General features: G+C 46.3%; 3 long non-coding RNA genes across 3 annotated transcripts; 1 reads left to right on the top strand and 2 right to left on the bottom strand.

The window, feature by feature from the left end:
* Positions 1-16: 16 nt before the first annotated feature.
* Positions 17-2,709, top strand: LOC144684682 (uncharacterized). The gene is made up of 2 exons (XR_013577539.1): positions 17-106; positions 174-2,709. It is a non-coding gene; the product is annotated as an uncharacterized LOC144684682 (long non-coding RNA).
* On the bottom strand, positions 943-1,340 carry LOC144684684 (uncharacterized). Its single transcript, XR_013577542.1, has 3 exons — positions 1,243-1,340; positions 1,138-1,204; positions 943-1,013 (listed from the first exon to the last, which is right to left on the bottom strand). It is a non-coding gene; the product is annotated as an uncharacterized LOC144684684 (long non-coding RNA).
* On the bottom strand, positions 1,747-2,782 carry LOC144684683 (uncharacterized). Its single transcript, XR_013577540.1, has 3 exons — positions 2,208-2,782; positions 1,953-2,051; positions 1,747-1,885 (listed from the first exon to the last, which is right to left on the bottom strand). It is a non-coding gene; the product is annotated as an uncharacterized LOC144684683 (long non-coding RNA).
* Between the last annotated feature and the right edge of the window lie 4,167 nt (positions 2,783-6,949).

Consider the following 6,949-nt stretch of genomic DNA (forward strand, 5'->3'; position numbering starts at 1 on the left):
CACAGTCTGACTGTATAAGTGTGTGACCAGCTCCCACAGTCTGACTGTATAAGTGTGTGACCAACTCCCACAGTCTGACTGTATATGTGTGTGACCAGCTCCCACAGTCTGACTGTATATGCGTGTGACCAGCTCACAGTCTGACTGTATAACTGTGAGACCAGCTCCCATAGTCTGACTGTATAACCGTGCGGTCAGCTCAAAGTCTGACTGTATAACCGTGCGATCGGCTCTCACAGTCTGACTGTATAACGGTGCGACCAACTCACAGTCTGACTGTAGAACTGTGTGACCGGCTCACAGTCTGACTGTAGAACTGTGTGACCAGTTCACAGTCTGACTGTAGAACTGTGTGACCAGCTCACAGTCTGACTGTAGAACTGTGTGACCAGCTCACAGTCTGACTGTAGATCGGTGTGACCAGCTCACTGTTTGACTGTAGAACGGTGTGACCAGCTTCCACAACCTGCCTGTATAACTGTGTGACAGAAACCAGCTCACAGCCTGACTATACAACTGTGTGACTGACTCACAGCCTGACTGTATAACTGTGTGTCTGGCTCACAGTCTGACTGTATAACTGTGTGACTGGCTCACATAGTCTGACGGCATAAATGTGTGACTGACTCAGTCTGACTGTATAACTGTGTGACCAGCTCACAGCCTGACTGTATAACAATGTGACCGGATCACAATCTGACCGCATAACAGTGCGACCGGCTCTCAGTCTGACTGTATAACTGTGTGACTGGCTCTCACTCTGACTGTATAACCGTGTGACCAGTTGACCGTCTGACTGTATAACTGTGTGACTGGCTCTCAGTCTGACTGTACAACTGTGTGACTGGCTCTCAGTCTGACTGTATAACTGTGTGATTGGCTCTCAGTCTGACTGTATAACAGTGTGACTGGCTCACTGTCTGACTGTATAACTGTGTGACTGGCTCAGAATTTGACTGTATAACTGTGTGACTGGCTCTCAGTCTGACTATATAACTGTGTGACCAGTTGACCTTCTGACTGTGTGACTGGCTCACAGTCTGACTGTATAACTGTGTGACCAGCTCACAGTCTGACTGTAGAACTGTGTGACCAGCTTCCACAACCTGCCTATATAATTGTGTGACCAGCTCTCACAGTCTGACTGTATAACTGTGTGACTGGCTCTCAGTCTGACTGTATAACCGTGTGACTGGCTCACAGTCTGAACTGTATAACTGTGTGACTGACTCACAGTCTGACTGTATAACTGCGTGACTGGCTCACATAGTCTGACGGTATAAATGTGTGACCGACTCACAGCCTGACTGTATAACTGTGTGACCAACTCACAGCCTGACTGTATAACAATGTGACCGGCTCACAATCTGACCGCATAATAGTGTGACCGGCTCTCAGCCTAACTGTGTGACTGGCTCACAGTCTGGCTGTATAACAGTGTGACCGGCTCTCAGTCTGACTGTATAACTGGCTCTCACTCTGACTGTATAACTGTGTGACCAGTTGACCGTCCGACTGTATAACTGTGTGACTGGCTCTCAGTCTGACTGTATAACTGTGTGACCAGCCCTTAGCCTGACTGTATAACTGTTATTAGCTCACAGTCTGACTGTATAACTGTGTGATGGCTCTCAGCCTGACTGTATAACTGTGTGACCAGCTTACAGTCTGACTGTATAATAGTGTGACTGGCTCACTGTCTGACTGTATAACTGTGTGACTGGCTCACAATCTAACTGTATAACTGTGTGACTGGCTCTCAGTCTGACTGTATAACCGTGTGACCAGTTGAGCGTCTGTCTGTGTGACTGGCTCACAGTCTGACTGGCTGGCTGTATAACTATGTGACTAGCTTGCAGCCTGACTGTATAACTGTGTGATGGCTCTCGGTTTGACTGTATAACTGTGTAACCAGCTTGCAGTCTGACTGTATAACAGTGTGACTGGCTCACTGTCTGACTGTATAACTGTGACCGGCTCACAGTCTGACTGTATAATTGTGTGACTGGCTCACATAGCCTGACTATATTAATTTGTGACTGGCTCGCAGTCTGACTGTATAACTGTGACCAGCTCACAATCTGACCGTATAACAGTGTGACTGGCTCTCGGCCTGACTGTATTACAGTGTGACTGGCTCACAGTTTGACTGTATAACTGAGACACCAGTTCACAGTCTGACTGTATAACTATGACCGGCTCATAGCCTGACTGTATAACTGTGTGACCAGCTCACAGTCTGATTGTATAACTGCGTGACCAGCTCACAGTCTGACTGTATAACTGTGTGACCATTGCTGCTTACTCCAGGTTAGCTGTAACTGGCTGTCAGACTATTGTAATTGCCCACAATCTCCAATTCTGAGCTTTTCCAAGAGCATGACACAGAATCTGGGCTGTGCCTGTGGGAAATATTTGCACAGGTCCCTAGTGACAGAAAGGAACTGAACGTGGCTCTGGGCCAGACCACTGGCTACTCTCTGCACTGCCTCTGAACATATCTGCAATAGGAAACCCTCGTCTACCTTGCACCAGCTGTGTTGAGGGCAAGTTACGCTGCCCATCTGAATCACTGGTTGATTCTGCCAGTGTAGCAGCTAGTATACAGTTGCTTCACTCACATTGAAGGGTGGTGATTTAAATGTTTTTTTTATATCAGATCCCAGAATGAGTGTAAATTATGGGGTAATAAATGCAGCTTTATGCATAGTTCCTGTCAGTTTCTGTTCTTTGATTTCTCGCTCCTGTTTTGGGAGGGGTTGGGGCTGTCAGTGCTAACCATGCCTGCTGGGGACCTCCAACCCTTGACACTTGCATCAGATTGGGAGGGGCCAGGTTTGTGTCAGCAATTCTACACAGAGCCCAGGATCTGAGACAACTTGGGGAACTGGGCTGGTGGTTGCAAGGGCAGGAGAAAGAGAGAAGGTCGGAGGAGGGATCATGATTGAATGAGTTGAGGGGGTGACATCGCAGGAGAGAGAGGGAAGATCAGTGGGAGGAGAGAAAGACAGAGGAAACATGGGGGAGAGAGAGAGGAGACTTAATTTTAAAAGGGGCAAGGAGTCCCTCTGACTGTGGAATGACAGAGTTCTGAGAAAAAGCATTGTGACATCACAGTGAAACAGTTAAGTGAGTATTTTTCTCATTTAAATTCTGAATGCGGGTAATTTATTATTAATTGTAAGGTTTTATTAGTAGTAGTAAGGTTTACTAGCAGTAATAAAACCTATTAGTAGTATTGCTGAAAAAGAGACGTGTTGTCGAAGCTTTTCTTCTTGCATTCTTCAGGATTGTTCACAAGAATGCCAATTATAAAGGGAACAACAATTTATACTGCTTGAGAAGAGAATGCGGATTGATTGGCAAGTGGACCCTGGTTGCCAAGCTTTTGATTAAATTTAAGCTAACTGTTCCCTGGCGCATTCTCCAGGGCAATCCCCCACACCAATCAGCAATCGTGCTTCCTTCCTGGTGCCAGGGTTCAAGACATCTGCTTTCGGCTGGAGGGGAACTTGCCGTGGGAGGGAAAAAAATCCGGTTGTTGTGGTCCACGTGGTACCAATGATATAGGTAGAACTAGGAAAAAGGTTCTGCTGAGGGAGTAAGAGCAGTTAGGGGCTAAATTAAAGAGCAGAACCACAAAAGTAATCTCTGGATTGTTACCTGAGCCAGGAGCTAATTGTCATAGGGTAAATAAGATTAGAGCGATGAATATGTGGTTCAAAAATTGACGTGGAAGAAATAGGTTTTGATTCATGGGGCACTTGCACCAGTACTGGAGAGCTGTACCATTGAGACCATTGTACCATCCTTTACCTGAACCATGCTGGGTCGAGTATTCTGCAGAGTTTTAAATCTAGGGTGGTAGAACATGCTTTAAACTAAATAGTGGGAGGAAGGGACCATGCGAGAGGAGATGTCGTAAATCAAAGGGGAAAAAATGAAGTACTAGAGCAGGGTAGTGATTTGAGTAATGAAAACCAGAGTATGGCAGGAAGGAACAGAGAGCATAAACCTAAGAATGCACCAGCAGATAAGGCCAGAGATTGCAAAAATGATTTAAAAAAAGACAATTAAAGGCTCTGTATCTGAATGTGCACAGCATTCATAACAAAATGGATGAATTGTTCGCACAGATAGAAAAAAATGTGTGATCTGATAGCCATTACAGAGACATGGTTGGAAGGTGACCAAAGCTGAGATCTGAATATTGAAAGGTATTTGACATTTCAGAATGACATGAAGCTCAGAAAAGGTGGTGGGGTAGCTCTGTTAATTAATGATGATACTAGTACAGTGGTGAGAGCTTGAAAAATCAAGATGTAGAATCAGTTTGGGTAAGGTAAGAAATAGTAAAGGTAAGAAATCACTTGTGGGAGTAGTTTATGGACCCCTAAAATAAGTTACACTGTAGGACAGAGAATACAGGAAGAAATAAATGGGGTGTTTAAGAAAGGTACCACAATAATCATGGGTGACTTTAATCTACATGTAGATTAGGCAAATCAGATTGGCAGAGGTAGCCTGGAACATGAGTGTATTCGGAACAATTTCTTAGTGTAGTACATTGTAGAGCCAACCAGGGAGCAGGTCATCCTAGACCTGGTAATGTGCAGGATTAATCAATAACCTCATAGTAAAGGAGCCTCCAGGCAACAATGATCATAACATGACCTAATTTCATGTTCAGTTTGAAGCTGAGAAGTGGGTCAAAGATTAGTTTTCTAAACATAAATAAAGGTAGTTATAAGGATATGAAGACAGAGTTGGACAATCACCATCACCAATCACCAGCTGCTCCTCACTGACTGATCCTCACTCTCAGATCTTCGCTTTCTTAACCGCACTGTTTGATCCTGACTAAACCTCACTGACTACTTCTCGCTCCCCGATTCTCTCTCTGATTCTCACTCTGCGACCCTTAACCTCTGAGCCTCGCTGTTTGTTCCTCACATTCTGATCCTCACCCTCTGTTCCGCACTCGCCGATCCTCACTCTTTGATCCTTACGACCTAATCCTCACTGTTTGATTTTCACTCTCTGCTTCTCATTGTCTGATCCTCACTCTCTGCTCCTCACTGACTGATCCTCACTCTCTGATTCTTCACTGATCCTCACTCTCTGACCCTCACCCTCTGATCCTCACCCTCTGATCCTCACTCTCTGATCCGCGCCCTCTGATACTCACTCCCTGATACTCACTCCCTGATCCTCACTGACTGAGCCTCACTCTTTGATCTTCACTGACTGATCCTCACTCACTACTCCTCGCTCTCTGACCCTCGCTGACAGATCCTCATTCTTTGATCTTCCCTGCCTGATCCTCAGTCTCTGATCCTCACTGTTTGATCCTCACTCTCTGACCCTCACTCTCCGATCCTCACTGACTAATCCTCACTCTCTGCTCTTCACTGACTGACCCTCACTCTGACTCACACTCACTGACTGATCCTTACTCTCTGCTCCTCACTGACTGATCCTGACTTCCTGATCCTCACTGACTGATCTTACTCTCTGAACCGCACTCTCTGATCCTCACTTTCGCACCCTCACTCCCTGAACCTCACTGACTGGTCCTCGCTCTCTGATCTTCACTGACTGATGCTCGCTCTCTGATCCTCGCTCTCTGACCCTCGCTGACAGATCCTCATTCTCTGATCTTCCCTGCCTGATCCTCACCCTCTGATCCTCACTGTTTGATCCTCACTCTCACACTCACTCTCCGATCCTCACTGATGAATCCTCACTCTCTGCTCTTCGCTGACTGACGCTCACTCTGACTCACACTCACTGACTGATCCTTACTCTCTGCTCCTCATTGACTGATCCTGACTTCCTGATCCTCAGTTACTGATCCCCTCTCTCTGATTCTCACTCTCTGATCCTCACTTTCTCACCCTCACTCCCTGAACCTCACTGACTGGTCCTCACTCTCTGATCTTCACTAACTGATGCTTGCTCTCTGACCCTCACTTTCTGATCCTCACTCTCTGATCCTTAGTTACTCATTCTCAGTTACTCATCCTCACTCTGATTCGCACTCTCTGATCCTCACTTTCTCACCCTCACTCTCTGATCCTTACTGACCGTTCCTCACTCTCTGATCCTCACTCTCTGATCCTCACTCTCTGACCCTTATTACCTGATCCTCACTGTTTGATCCTCACTTTCAGATCCCTACTCTCTGCTTCTTATTGACTCATCCTCACTCTCCGATCCTCACTCTGATCTTCAACGACCCATCCTCACTCTCCTCCTCAATGACTGATCCTCACTTTCTGATCCTCACTCTCTGATCCTCACTCTCTGATCCTCACTTTCTGACTCTCACTCTCTGACCCTCACTCTCTGAACCTCACTGATTGATCCTCACTCTCTGATCCTTACTGTTAGACCCTTATTAGCTGATCCTCACTGTCTGATCCTCACTTTCAGATCCTTACTCTCTGCTTCTCATTGACTCATCCTCACTCTCCAATCCTCAATCTGATCTTCACTCACCCATCCTCACTCTCCTCATTGACTGATCCTCACTCTCTGATACTCAGTTTCTGACACTCACTGACTGACCCTCACTTTCTGATCATCACTTTCTGATCATCACTTTCTGATCCTCGCTCTCTGATCCTCACTCTCTGCTCCGCACTCTGATCTTCACTGACTGATGTTCGCTCCCTGATCCTCATTCTCTGACTCTCACTTTCTGACCCTCATTTTCTGACCCTCACTCTCTGAACCTCGCTATCTGAACCTTACTGATTGATCCTCATTCTCTGATCCTCACTCTGATCCTTACTGACCAGTCCTCACTCTCTGATGGTGACTCTCTGATCCTCATGCTCTGACCCTTATTACCTGATCCTCCCTGTTTGATCCTCATTTTCAGATCCTTACTCTCTACTTCTCATTGACTCATCCTCACTCTCCGATCCTCACTCTGATCTGCACC

This window comes from Cetorhinus maximus, chromosome 9, assembly GCF_964194155.1.
Source record: "Cetorhinus maximus chromosome 9, sCetMax3.hap1.1, whole genome shotgun sequence".
Taxonomy (NCBI): Eukaryota; Metazoa; Chordata; class Chondrichthyes; order Lamniformes; family Cetorhinidae; genus Cetorhinus; species Cetorhinus maximus.